Raw genomic sequence first — 14808 nt, 5'->3', positions numbered from 1 at the left:
TCATTCATGTTTGGCCTATCTATGTTCACTCAATCAAAAACAAAGCACCTAAATGTCATCCCATATGTAAGCAAATATCCTGTGAAGGGATAGATGATCATATAATTTATCTTCTTCATTTTCCTTTTGTAGTAGTCAGGGGCAGGGCAGGGTGAAAGTTAAATGAATCAAGCAGTAGCCCTTGTAACTAAGTATGGCCAGCGACACCCGTAATAGAAAAGTAAGAGCTTCACTAACTGCATGTACTGGACTGGTAACTGTAACGCAAGTCTGTGGCATCATGGCTTGCATCTGTTTTTCTCGGGTGCAAGTTTACTGCGCTTGCATTATGCCGGCTTCCACAAGTTTACGTACCAGTTTCGCTAAACAAGAGAGAAGAAGAAGACTGGTGTACTGTCTGAGTCTAATGTAGTGAGTCCATATAGTGCTAGTAGAATTCCTGAAACTCCCACTAATGTTAAAGCAGAGGGCGATAAAGTGGGAGGTTAGATAGATACGTGCCACAAATATTATGTACTGTGCTTGCAAGTTGCTAGTGCTACTGTGACACAACTTTCTGCTGAATTATTTTATGTTAATCTTAAAGAGCATTGGTTACAGTATGTTTTTCTTTCTTCATAGATACTCCTTCCAAACTAACAAGGAAGGAGTTGGCTAGACGGGCCTGGCAACGGATGCTGAAGGTAATTGTCGCTGAACATCGGCGGCTGGTGGCCCAGGAGGAGGAGGATGATATGCAGTCTACAACACCAACATCCAAAACAGCTGCATCCTCCTCTGCTGCCCCTGGGTCATAAAAGCCAGCGCAAACCTCTAGCAGTATGGAGCCGCAGTCTGGCAGCCACCCGCCACCGCCGAGCAGCAAAAACAACAGCTGGCCCCCACAGTACCTGCAAGTACAAGGGTCATGTGCACCGCTTGACCCTGAGAGTGTCCAACCTTCAGCAGGAGGTGGTGAAGCTGAAAGCCCTGCTCAAGGAACTCTTGAGAGAGCAGCGTGACCACCTGGCCAAAGGACACCGCCGGCAGAAGTAGAGAGTTTGTCCATTGCCCCTTTTTTAAAGACTTTTGGGGGGATGGGAATTGGGCGTTGGGATTTTTGGACTGGGGACATTGATTTCCTGGACATTGGTTGGGGTTAGGGAGGGGGGTGAGTCGGGTCTTCTTGTGGGATAGTTTATTTTTGTTAGGGCTCAAATAATTATTTATTTCAAGTTAAACATAGCATCCGTGTTTTTTTTCTGTTTTGTGGGGATGCAGGGGTGGGTTAACTGTATGTTTGTTTTCCTGAAACTGGCTGGCTGATTCAAATTGTCTAATCGCCCAAAATTGTACAAAAGTGCCACTGACAGAGTTAGTGAATTCAATTGTCCTACTACTTTACTAGTACTACAGTCAGTATCTCCTCTCCTCCTACTCCATTATTCTTACGACCCCCAAAATGCTTATCTTACCTGTGATTCGTGTTTGAGAATAGGGCTAGGCACAGGACTGGCTGCATTGCAAATGGCGATTAAGGTTGAATATGGAATCCTGGACGGATGAAATATTATCGTTGTGGTGGTAGTAGAAGTGGTACACACTGGCAGTAGCAACATATGAATAAAAAAAAGGAAATGAAACATTGAGTGACCTGAGCGTAGCATTAGAACAGTATGATACATAGTACAGTACACAAGAACAGTTCCATAAATTGTAGCCTACGCAATGCTAAAGTATTCAAAATATAAGTACTAGTTGTGTGGCGTATGGCTACTACAAGAAATAGTACTGAAGGGGAAGGACACAGCAGCGTAAGCATTCATCAAGTGTAGGAGGAGGATGTTGTTGATGATTAATCCACTTGATGGTGCACATGAAATTCTGATTTGATTTGCAAATACTCATGGGTGTGTGTTAAGCAGAATAAGAATAAGAATATATCCTCGGTTTCTTTCACCAGCCTTGAAATTGATTTTCTGTTGCTTTGACCTTATCCTCCCGAGCAAGTGTGTGGAATTATTATTGTCATTTAGTCACACCTCAATGAAAACCACACAGCCCGGGGGAAGAGGGTAAGGGTTTGATAATTGGATGGGAATGGGGGGGTTTTGGGAATGTTTTGTGGAGAGAGGAAAAAAAAACACATCATGGACAAATAACAAATGAAGAAAAACAAATCCTTGGATACGAAGATATCCATAAATCTTTTAAGGGACTTTAAGGAAGTGCACTACTGCATGCATGAAGTTGTTTTCTAAATGGATGGTTAGGTTACTGAAAAATAGTACTTACTACAACTCACTAACTATGAAGAAACAATTTTACTGTACACGGCTGCAGTAGTTACACAATTTCACTTGCCTATCTGCTCTCAGGGAGAATAAACACGTATTAGTACATTAAATTAGTTTTAAAAATAGCAAAGAAACTTATCAAATAGCTGGAGGGTTGAAATTGAAGCAGAGAGTAAACAAACGAGCAGAGTCACACTCATAGAAGTTCACAACAATAACATTATTTAAAAGATAAGGAGAAGTGAAGAGGATACTGTAACTGTATGTTGTAGTTGTCCTGTTCAATTTGGGAAGTTGCATGCATCCAGCCATTCCTCTTATTCGCGGTACTCCTCCATTCCATCTGATGCTCCGTCGATCAATCTTGGTGACCAGACACACTGTCCACTTCCTGCCTGGCGGATGCGGAATTGTGGATCGCTAATGGTAAGCCTGAGTTAATCGTTTTTCCCATCGCAGAGGGTAAAAGCCGGCCTATAATTGTTGATGGAAAAACAGTAAGTGATATTAACACACCACGGAGAAAAAATATAAGGTACGGTGTGTAGTGCAAAAATAACACTTTCAGTTTCAGAGGCGACAGTATTACATACAAGCATCATTTCTAAAGTGCGTACACTGAGTCTCCTTTTCAAGGATAGTAATTAACACAAAGCAGGCAATGGCCAGGCAGACGGTCAAGGCAGGCACCACTGAGTGAAGCAACCTGATGTAGCATACCTCTTTGACACAGACAAACAAAGCAATCAATCAATCAATCAATCAATCATCGTATTTATATAGCACACTACTTACCCGGAGGGTCTCAAGGCGCTGGGGGAGGAGGGGGGGATCCGCTACTGCTCGAACAACCAGGTCTTGAGTTGCTTCCTGAAGGCGAGGTGGTCCTGGGTCCGGCGGAGGTGGGTGGGGAGGGAGTTCCATGTCTTGGCGGCGACGTAGGAGAAGGACCGTCCCCCTGTGGTGGCTCTGCGGATGCGGGGGACGTCGGTGAGGGCGTGGCTGGTCGAACGAAGCTGGCGTTGGGAGCATAGAAGTTGAGGCAGCTGTAGAGGTATCCTGGGCCTTGGATGTGTAGGGCTTTGTGTGCGTGGGTGAGGAGACGGAAGGTAATTCTCTTGTTGACCGGGAGCCAGTGCAGATCTCTCAGGTGTCCGGAGATGTGGCTGTGACGGGGGATGTCCAGGATGAGTCGTGCTGAGGCGTTCTGGATCCGCTGGAGTCTCTTCTGGAGTTTGGCGGTGGTTCAGTCGTAGAGGGTGTTGCCGTAGTCCAGACGGCTGGTGACGAGGGCCTCAGTGACCGTCTTCCTGGTCTCGGTGGGGATCCACCGGAAGATCTTACGTAGCATGCGCAGGATATTGAAGCACGACGAGGAGACGGCGTTGACTTGTCTGGTCATGGAGAGGGAGGAGTCCAGGATGAAGCCCAGGTTGCGTGCATGGTCTGTTTGTTTGGGTGCGCTGCCTAGGGCGGGGGGCCACCAGGAGTCGTCCCAGGCGGAGGGTGAGGATCCCAGGATGAGGACTTCCGTCTTGTCCGAGTTCAGTTTCAGGCGGCTGTTCTTTATCCATTCGGTTACCTCTTTCATCCCTTCGTGAAGGTTGGCTCTGGTGGTGGCGGGGTCGTTGGTAAGGGAGAGGATCAGCTGGGTGTCGTCGGTGTAGGAGATGATGTTGAGGTTGTGCTGGTGTGCAATGTCTGCGAGGGGGATCATGTAGATGTTGAAGAGGGGTGGACTGAGCGAGGAGCCTTGAGGGACGCCGCAGATGACTTCGGTGGCTTCAGATCTGAACGGGGGGAGGCGGACTATCTGTGTTCTTCCGGCGAGGAAGGAGATGATCCACTCCAGTGCCTTCTCCTGGACTCCGACGTTGCTGAGGCGTTGTACTAGGGTACGATGGCAAACAGTGTCGAAGGCCGCGGAGAGGTCGAGGAGGATGAGGGCTGCTGTTTCTCCGTTGTCGAGCAGCGCTCAGATGTCATCGGTGACTGCGATCAGGGCGGTCTCGGTGCTGTGGTTGGCCCGGAAGCCAGACTGCCAGGGGTCGAGGGATCTGTTCGTCTCGAGGAAGGCGGCCAGCTGCTTGTTGACGGTTTTCTCGATGACTTTTGCAAGAAACGGGAGCAGCGAGATGGGGCGGTAGTTCTTGAGGTCGGTGGGGTCAGCCAATGGCTTCTTGAGTAGAGCGCTGAGTTCGGCGTGCTTCCAGCTCTCTGGGAAGGTAGCGGTGTCAAAGGAGGTGTTGATGATGTCCCGCAGGTGGGGTGCAATGATAGCGTTGGCCTTGTTGAAGACGTGGTGAGGGCAGGGGTCGGTCGGAGATCCGGAGTGGATGGAGTTCATCGTGCGGACGGTGTCTTCGGTGCTGATCAGAGTCCAGGCGCGGAGGGTGGTGGTGGGGGGTGGTGGTTCGGTCGTGGTGCTTGTCGGTTGAGTGCTGAAGCTGTTGTGTATGTCCGCGATCTTGTTGTGGAAGTAGGAGGCAAGGGAGTTGCAGAGGTCTTGCGAAGGAGTGATGTCGTTGTTTCCGGTGTTGGGGTTGGAGAGCTCTTTGACGATGTTGAAGAGTTCTTTGCTGTTGTGTGCGTTTTTGTCCAGTCGTTCCTTGAATGCAGTTTTCTTGGTGGCGCGGATGAGTTGGTGGTGTTTCCGGGTGGCGAGCTTGAGGGCAGTCATGTTGTCCCGTGTTGGGTCTCTGCGCCAGGTTCTCTCGAGGGCTCGGCAGTTCTTCTTGGAGCTCTTGAGTTCGTCGGTGAACCATGGGGCTTTCTTGCTGCCTGGTCTGCTGGGCGGGGTCCTCAGGGGGGCGAGCTCGTCTGCGCAGTCGTTGATCCACTTCGTGAGGTTGGTGGCCGCCTGGCTAGGGTTCGTTGTGCTGGTGGGAGGGTTCGTGCTCAGGGAGGACGCGAGCTGGTCGGCTGTGATCTTGTTCCAGTTCCTGCGTGCAGCCTGTTGCTGGTGGTGGTGGATCGTGGTCCTTGCGAAGCTGAAGTGGACGCAGCTGTGGTCCGTCCAGTGGAGTCCGGTGGCGTGGCTGAAGGCAATGTCCTTGCTGGATGAGAAGACGGGGTTGAGTGTGTGTCCAGCGTAGTGGGTGGGGGTGGTCACCAGTTGCTTGAGTCCCAGGTTGGCGAGGTTGTCCAGCAAGGTGGTGGTGTTGCGGTCGTTGTTGTTCTCCAGGTGGAAGTTGAGGTCCCCTAGGAGGATGTAGTCAGCGGAGCAGAGGGCGTGCGGGCTGATGAAGTCGGCGATGTCTTCGCTGAATTGTGTGCGTTGTCCAGGGGGTCTGTAGATGAGGGTGCCTCTGAGGGTGGTCTTGGGGTTGATGTGGACTTGGAAGTGCAGGTGCTCGGCTGCAGCATATCTAATTGTATGCAGCAAGCCACATAGCCGCAATTTTACATGAACTGCTGTCTGGAATCTGGCATAACAACACTACACTGGCTCGACCACTCCATATCACGATTAGACAGACATGTAGTTCTGCTGTAGTTGTTGTTGACTTGTTTACTTGTTTGCCACTCACGAAATGGCCATAGTTCTTCTGTAAACCAACAATGATGATCCATCCATCCCAGTGAGTGACTGTAAAGAAAAAAGATATTATGTAACTTTCATCATCAAGGCTCATCATCATCATGGTATATTGGCAAACTCAATGTTGTTCATGCAGTCACAGTCTACACACACAGTGAGTCCAAGGACATTTTGCATATTAAATAATGCAACGTAGTGGCCCCTGCAGTAGAAGTACATTTGAATTAAACAAGGTAAAAACAGAGTAGATTTGAGTTACATTTAGTGTGCAAAAGATTAAATAATAACAGAAGACATATGATTCATTTCATGCACAACAAACAAACAGCAATTGCTTTTATCAGAGCCAGACAGCCAGTTGTCCACTGCATGCCATCTCATTATTCATTACCTGTTCCACTTTTTGTCCGCATCTTGTTCTTAAAGTGAAGGCCCACAGGGCAGCCTCTCGTGTCAATTTCAGAAGTAACTGTCAGTAATCAGCATATAGTCAGTAATTCCAGCCCCACTTCTTTTGAGGGGACTCGTCTACGAAGCAACAGTTTCTTGATTCTGGGTAATCCAGCCATCTGCCTTGAGGGAAATAGATAGGGGGAGTCAGGAGGAGGAGGACAGAGGAGCATGACTGAGTTGTGAACTTGTGAACTTGAGGAATGCAGACAGCGGCAACTTCAATAAGGAAATAAGACAAAGACAGTGCTGCTGATGGATTTGTTGTGATTAGAGTTTTGTTGTGGTAAAAGTTGCAAAACAAAGAAAGACACACAGGAATAAAAGTGAATAAGGACAAAAAAATTGAAGTCAGTTTCAGGCCTAGGTGTCAGGGAAGTAGAGCTCGTCCTCAAACTCTGTGAATTGAGATGGGAGTAGGTCAGCTAACATAGAAGAACTTCCGTCACCTAAGTCTGTGTCCTCTTCTTCCCGCATGGATTCATGTATTTTGTAATCTGGTGGTATGAAGTGCTGATTCATCTTGATCATTGTTAACCGCTCCACATTTATGGGCGAGAGGCGGGTCCTTTTTGAAGTGACAATGGCACCAGCAGCACTTAAAACACGTTCAGAAGACACAATTGCGAGTGGGCAAGACAAATAATTTAGAGTCAGCTTGGTGATCAGTGGCCATTGACCCCTTTTCATCACCCAAATACAGCAATGGGTTGTGATCAATGAAGACCTCTGTTGGGTCATCCAGATAGGCCTGCACCATCCACTCAAGGTCCACTCAAGGTCATGCAGGGGTGCTCCACTTTGCGTACCATCTGTGGCCTTTGCATCAACACTGGAATGAGCAAACCCTTGATGAGTTATCCAATCCGCTTCTGACAATATTATGGCTAGGCCTGGTGCAGGTGAGGATGATGATGATACGGTTGCTGGTGTTGGTAACAGCTCTGAGGGAAAGTGACTGCCTTCTTTACGCCGGATGGCCAGCTGATTCAGTAGTACTTCTGCCAGTTGCTTCAATTTCCTGCCGCTCTTTTTTGAACCGAGTGGCTGACAGAGCTAGTCAATGTTTGTACTTTGAAACACCTGCTTCATTAAAAGGAATGAATGTATTGCTGGCCAGTGCCTTTTTGTACCGGGAATCTAGAATAATGGCACAAATGTAATGTTGTTCACAATGTATTCCTTTAAGCCTTGCATTGTCAAGTAGGCGGGTTAATAAGTTCTCCGCCAACTGATATGCGTCGTGCTTGTCAGTATCATTTTGGAACGAGGAAGACACCGCCTTCAGTTGGTGTTCTAGCATGAGCAACATTGGGATAGCTTTGCCCAAATTACAGTCCTCCCTGCTGACTTCACGCGTGAAGACCTCAGAAGGACGAAGCATGTCTGTCAGGCTTTCAACTAGGTCCCATTCCTCCACCTCTAGCCTCATGTCTTTCATAGAAGAACCCCGTGCAAAGACATACTAATTGATTACCAAGCACTGCTCAAACAGACTCTCAAGCATGTAGAAGGTTGAGTTCCAACATGTTGCCACCTTCTGGATGAGTCCTCTGACTGGTACTCTACGGTCACGTTGAATGATCCTCAGCTGCTAAAAGAATGGCTTAAATGTGTGCAGATTCTTCGGCAGGTGATCAGCAACTTGCTGACTTTGTTTTCTTTTTTCAAGAAATCTTGAACAACAATGTTAATACTGTGCTCCAAACACGGCACTCTAAAATAACCACCATCATTCATGGCCCTAACTATATTACTGCCATTATCCGTGGAAACATAAACAATCATGCGCTTTCTTGGATGCAGCCATTTAAAGTCCTTACTGTTAAACTCCTCCAAAATGTTTACTGCAGTATGCGATTTCTCCATGGCAAACCTGGCTACTGTTGCATGTTTCCGACTAGCTTGAAAAATTGTGGCACTGTCAACACCTGCAGATATCTTGTCTCTAACCCCTGCAAAAGAGACCCAGTGTGCAGTGATGCACATGTAATCAACGGCTTGGCAACTGGTCCACATGTCTGTTTTCAGGTGGATAGTGTGAACAGCACTCTTCTGCAAAGCTGCCCCCATCACCTCCAGCACATCTTGATGTAGTGCTGGAACCGCAACTCTGGCAAAATAGGACCGGCTAGGAACCTTCCATTTAGCGCAGACTGTTGCCACAAATTCTAAAAAATCCACCCCTTCCACGAAAGAAAAAGGGAGAAGGTCCAGCGCTAACATTTTAGCCAGCATTGCATTATAAAGACGTGCCATTGGGTGGTTGCGTTCAAATGGCGCCTCCGACCAAAACATGCTTTTAATGGTGGTCTGGACCATTTTCATATGTGATGAGGAGGATCCAGACCTCTTCAACCCAGTTAGGCTCATTGATGTACTTTTTGGCATTGGTGTCTCTACCAGACTACTGTGCCTCCTTGATGTTGTTGGGGTAGAGGAGGGTGTGGGCGCTACCACTGCATTGCTGCTGCCAGGGGTACTGTGTGTACCAGAAAAAATGTTTCTCGGTTGTTCACCTCCCCCCTGCACGATCAGCTCCTCCTCGTCATCAGATGCAATATCAATGTCTACATTTGGATTTGTACTTTTGACTTTCCGGATGTTACTTAGGTGTGCCTCCCACTGGATAATGTGGTGTTTTTGACCTCTCTGGCCTCCGGTACCATAGTTGGTACCAAGCTTACTCCGACTAACTACTTGTTTACAAATCGAACAAATGACTAGGTTTTCTGCCTTTTTGCTAATACGAAAGAAGTCCCAAACTGGGGTCCAGAGATTTCTGATGGTGGTGGAGGTGCTACTTTCAATGCCAGATGAAGTGGAGGATGGGGGTGGCTGAATTTGACTCTTTTGTGCACTTACAGCACCACTACTTGAGGTAATGGAGGTCGAGCTGGATGGAGGCCCTTGCCGGCGCTTCTGACGTGAAAATATGGAAGGTGTAGGTCGTGTTGGTGTAGTAGTCAAGTCAAGTCAAGTCAATAGATTTATATAGCGCGCTACATACCCAGAGGGTCTCAAGGCGCTTGAGGAAGGGTGGGGAATTACTTGTCGAAAATCCACGTTTTAAGTTGCTTTCTGAATGCTAGGTGGTTCTGAGTAAGGCGAAGGTGGGTGGGAAGTGAGTTCCAGGTTTTAGCTGCCAGGTAGGAGAAGGATCTACCTCCCATGGTGGTTTTGTTGATGCGAGGTACAGTGGCAAGGGCTTGGTTGGAGGATCGTAGCTGGCGGGAGGGGATGTAGAAGGACAGTCGTGTGTTGAGGCATTTGGGTCCGATTTTGTAGAGTGCTTTGTGTGCGTGGGTTAGGAGGCGGAAAGTAATCCTCTTATTGACGGGGAGCCAGTGGAGGTTTTTCAGGTGACCAGAGATGTGTTCTTTACGCGGGATGTCTAATATGAGCCTGGCTGAAGCGTTCTGGATGCGTTGGAGTTTTTTCTGGAGTTTTGCGGTATTGCCGGCATAGAGGGTGTTTCCGTAGTCCAGGCGGCTCGTGACCAGTGCGTGGGTGACCGTTTTTCTAGTTTCGGTGGGGATCCAGCGAAATGTTTTTTTGAGCATGCGAAGAATGTTGAAGCAAGATGAAGAAACGGCGTTGACTTGTCTGTTCATCGAGAGTGAGGAATCCAGGATGACGCCCAGGTTACGTGCGTGATCCGTCGGAATGGGTGCTTTTCCAAGGGCCTCTGGCCACCAAGAGTCATCCCAGGCGGAGGGGGAGGTGCCTAGGATGAGGACTTCTGTTTTATCTGAGTTCAGTTTCAGACGGCTGTGCTTCATCCATTCGGCTACTTCTTTCATTCCTTCATGCAGGTTGGTTTTGGCAGTGTTAGGGTCTCTGGTGAGTGATAGGATCAGTTGAGTGTCATCGGCGTAGGAGATGATGTTGAGGTTGTGTTGGCGTGCGATGACCGCAAGGGGGCTCATGTATACGTTGAAGAGGGTGGGGCTGAGTGAAGATCCTTGTGGTATGCCGCAGATGACTTCAGTGGCCTCTGACTTGAATGGTGGAAGGCGGACTCTCTGGGTTCTTCCGGTGAGGAACGAGGTGATCCATTCCAGTGCTTTTCCTTGGATTCCCACATTTCTGAGGCGCTGTAAAAGGGTGCTATGACAGACTGTGTCGAAGGCTGCGGAGAGGTCGAGGAGGATGAGGGCGACTGTGTCTCCATTGTCCAGTAGAGTTCGAATGTCGTCTGTTGCTGCGATGAGGGCAGTTTCAGTGCTGTGCTTGGCCCGGAAGCCGGACTGTGAGGAGTCGAGGGATTTGTTGGTTTCGAGGAAGGCGGCGAGCTGGTTGTTGACCGCTATCTCGATGACTTTGGCCGGGAATGGAAGGAGTGAGATAGGGCGGTAGTTTTTGAGTTCGGAGGGGTCAGCTGTGGGTTTCTTCAGGAGGGCGCTGAGTTCGGCATGTTTCCAGCTTTCCGGGAAGGTTGCGGAGTTGAGGGAGCAGTTGATGACGTCTCGGAGGTGCGGTGCTATAATGGAGTCTGCTTTGTTGAAGATGTGGTGAGGGAATGGGTTTGTGGGGGATCCTGAGTGGATAGAGTTCATCAGACGGATGGTGTCCTCAGTGAAGATTGGGTTCCAGTCGTTGAGGATGTTCAAGGGGGGTGGGGTCCTGCAGAGGGTTGGGTGGGTTGGTGTTCGGGTCGGTTGTCGAAGCTGTTGTGGATGTCTGCAATTTTGTTGTGGAAGAATGAGGCTAGGGAGTCGCAGAGGGCTTGAGAGGGGGTGATGTCGTTGGAGTTGGCTGAGGGGTTGGTAAATTCCTTGACGATGTTGAATAATTCCTTGCTGTTGTGGACGTTGCTATCTAGTCGGTCCTTGAAAGCGGCTTTCTTGGCGTTCCGGATCAGTTGGTGGTGTATGCGGGTGGCGGTTTTGAAGGCGTCCTTGGTGCTGGTGTTTGGGTCTTTTTTCCAGGTCTTCTCAAGGGAGCGACAGAGTTTCTTGGATTTTTTAAGATCATCGTTGAACCAGGAGGCCTTTTTGCTGCCTAGTTTGATTTGTCGTTTTTTCAGTGGTGCTAGGATGTCGGCGCTGTTGGATAACCATTGGGTGAGGTTGGTGGCTGCTTGGTCGGGGTTAGAGGAGTGGGCGGGGGGGTTTTGAAGAAGCGATGAGGAGATCTGGTCGATGGTGGTTTTGTTCCAGTTTCTTCGCAGAGTGGGTTGGGGGTGGTTGTTGGATGTGGGCTTGTTGTAGGTAAAGTGAACGCAGCTGTGGTCCGTCCAGAGGAGAGTTGTGGTGTGGCTGAAGGAGACATGTTTGCTGGAGGTGAAGATAGGGTCGAGTGTGTGACCTGCGATGTGGGTGGGGGTAGTGACAAGTTGTTTAAGTCCGAGGTTGGCGAGGTTGTCCAAAAGGGTGTTGGTGTTGCGGTCGTTGTTCTTTTCAAGGTGAAAGTTGAAGTCTCCCAAAAGGATGTAATCCTCGGAGGGGAGCGCGTGTGGAGTGATGAATTCCGTGATGTCTTCACTAAATTGTGCGCGGGGTCCTGGTGGCCTGTAAAGGAGGGTGCCTCTGAGTGTGGTCTTGGGGTCGATGTGGATCTGGAAGTGAAGGTGTTCGGTGTTGGCGAGATTGACGTCTGAGCTGGTTGAGATGCAGATGGAGTTCTTATGGACGATAGCGATGCCTCCTCCTGTTTGGCCGGTACGGTCCTTGCGAATGATCTTATAGCCTTCCGGGATGGCAATGGTGATGTCTGGGGCTGATGTTGTGTTCATCCATGTTTCTGTTAGGAAGGCGACGTCCGGAGAGATGGTGTCTAGTAGATTCCAGAGGTCGATGGTGTGTCTGTGGACGGAGCGGGTGTTGAGCAGGATGCATTGTAGGTGTTTGGGGTCGGATATCTGTTTTGTGTTCGTAGATGAGGGGTTGTTCTTGGTGCCGTCAAACTTGCAGGAGTTGCAGGAGAAGGGTCCATGAGTGTGTCCAGGAGTGGCTTGGACGCAGTTGGGGGAATGGCCGGGGTTCAGGGCTAGGAGGGTGGTGGCATCGTAAGTAATGCGGGAGGGGTGGGCAATGCGAGGACCAGGGGGTATGGCGCTGGGCGCGGTCCAGGCGCGGACGGGCGTAGACGGGCTTACCTTTGGCGCACCTTCGGCGCGACTGGGGCGCGACCGCTGCGCGTGGACGCTGCACGTTGGGTCATAGGTCATAACTGGAAAGTGGAAAGAGGGAGGGGCGAGGGCGGCTCAGCTGGGAGGCGGGGCGGGCTCACGAGGACAACAACAAGATAAAATAAACAAAATGGCAGCGGAGGGGAGGGCAGAGCACAGCGCCGGGGGTAAACGCGCACTAAAGTTAAGTTAAATGCAGCGGAAGCGAGGCAAAGCAGCGCCCAGTGCACTACAATCCACACAAACTTTTAGCTGGAATGCCAAAATTACAAGCAACACAACGATACCAGGTCTCTCCAGGGAGACTAGGGGAGCGACCTCTCAGCAAGCAGCAATGAGAGTTACATGTGTTGGTGGTGGTACCAGTGCCACGCCGTCCACATCCTGCACAGCAGCATTTCGGGATAGGGTAGTAATGTCTGTCTGTTGCATGCCCGCTGGGGCTGTAGTGGCGACTATGATGACTCGGTCGTCATCGTCAGACTGTTCATCAGCAGCAGAATACACCACTTCTACTTCTTGTTAGTCATCATCACTCATAAGTGAAAGCCTTGCTGGAACCTTCCTCTTAGCTACCTTTGTCGGCTCATGGCGTGCCTCTCTCTCAGTCTGCATTGGTGGGTTCCAATCAAGATCGAGATCTTCAGAAGGAAGGGGGCTTGAAGAAGAACTTATACTAGGCTTCCTTGACCTTTTTCTTGCTGGGGATCAGGAAGACAATGTATCATCAGGAGGAGTGGCTTGCTCGGATGATACCTCCGCTTGAATCTCGATTTCCTGATGTGCCCCTACTTCTGGAGGAACAAGCATTGTGGGCAGTTGTAGCTCTCCATGCGCCTCTCCATGCGCCTCAACTTGCACCTCTCCATGCGCCTCTACTTGCGCCTCTACTTGTGCCACTCCTTGCGCCACTCCTGGCGCCACTCCTTGCGCCTCTCCTTGTTGCACCTATGGTTGTTGTTGCGGCTGTGGTTGAACACTCGTCAGATGAGTTACACCCTCTGTTGATTGGATGCTACTTTGTGATGAGTCAACGCCAACATCACTGGTCGATGGTGAAAGAGCAAATAAAGAGGCTGCCTCTGCAGCACTCATGGACTTGGGCCTAACTTGGCGTGGTGGCACTGAGACTGATGAAGCAGAGGTGCTGTGTGAGGGGGCAAGATGGCGGCTGACAGGCCGTAGGGAGCAGTCGCTCCTCTCTTTGCTCCTGCAGAATGGCTGAAATCTATGGAAAATGCCTCTGATCGCTGCTGTTGCTGCTTTTGGATGAAGGAGGAATATGCTATATCCTTTGAATCTGATACAGCGCTTCTCTCTCTGGATAGTGAAAAGTAGACCTAGATTGCCAAGTGCATTTTGCTGGATTAAAACGCTGAAAGCAGGCATCTTACGCCCAAGACAGACTGCAGTGAAAAGTATGGCCCCTCGAGGCCCAAAGCCCTAGTGATGTGAATGTATCTAGGACCCTAAATAAATATTCCCGATTCATGCCCTTATGTGATTATAACAAATCATATCCTTATAAAGGCATAAGAATCATATCCATATTTAGTCATAGCCAATGCAGTCCAAATCCGGCAAGGCTACTTCCCTAGACTCCTAGAAAGTACAACACGTTCTTTAAACAAACCAAGCCTCCAGCAGCCTGGGAATTCCCCCTGCTTCTGTTTTGATTTGTCCTAGAACTCCTGAGAGTCCTAAAAGAACTGAAAGTTCTTAGTGACGTCTTATGTCCAACCTTATGTCAAACTCGGCACCTTCCAGGTATAAATATAACAGCATTTGCCTTAAGCAACACACGGTGGTTTGGAGCAGAGCGGCTATCTACTTACCCAAAGCCCAGCTGATGTGAGTGCCGAAGGAAGTCGACCCTCCCATTTGACGCACTGAGAGAGACGCTGTCTTTTCTCCCGCCGAGAAATCCAGCTCCAGTGTTTCCAGTCACCCTTGCGGGTTGCTGGGAGATCGAGTCCTGAGAAAGAGATACAAGACCTCCTTTATTCTAAAACAAAGGTACGGAGCTGATTAAATCCTTAGAGAATTCTTGATTCAGATTCTTGGCAAAACTAACTTAACTTAAACTGCAGCTCACTTACTCCTTCCCACGTACTAGGCTTAGGTTAGGTACACCAGGGTAGGCGTATTTTAGAGGCACCAGTTTAGTACGTTTAGTCAACTTTTATCATTGTATGTATTGTATATATTTTATCAGTTTTAAGTATCATATGGCTCAGAAACCATATAAATGCTTTTACAGTAATATTTTATAATACTCATTTTGCTGTATGCACTTTACTTTATAACAAGTATTGCAATTGTGGCTATTCACTTCTCTTGCATGAGAAAGAAGACTGCTCAATAAATAACAACTTTTATTGAAAACGCCTGTCTCTCTATTTCTCTGC

Source organism: Lissotriton vulgaris, chromosome 7, assembly GCF_964263255.1.
Source record: "Lissotriton vulgaris chromosome 7, aLisVul1.2, whole genome shotgun sequence".
NCBI lineage: Eukaryota > Metazoa > Chordata > Amphibia > Caudata > Salamandridae > Lissotriton > Lissotriton vulgaris.
The sequence above is the reverse complement of the archived record's forward strand: the minus strand, read 5'-3'. Positions refer to the sequence as shown.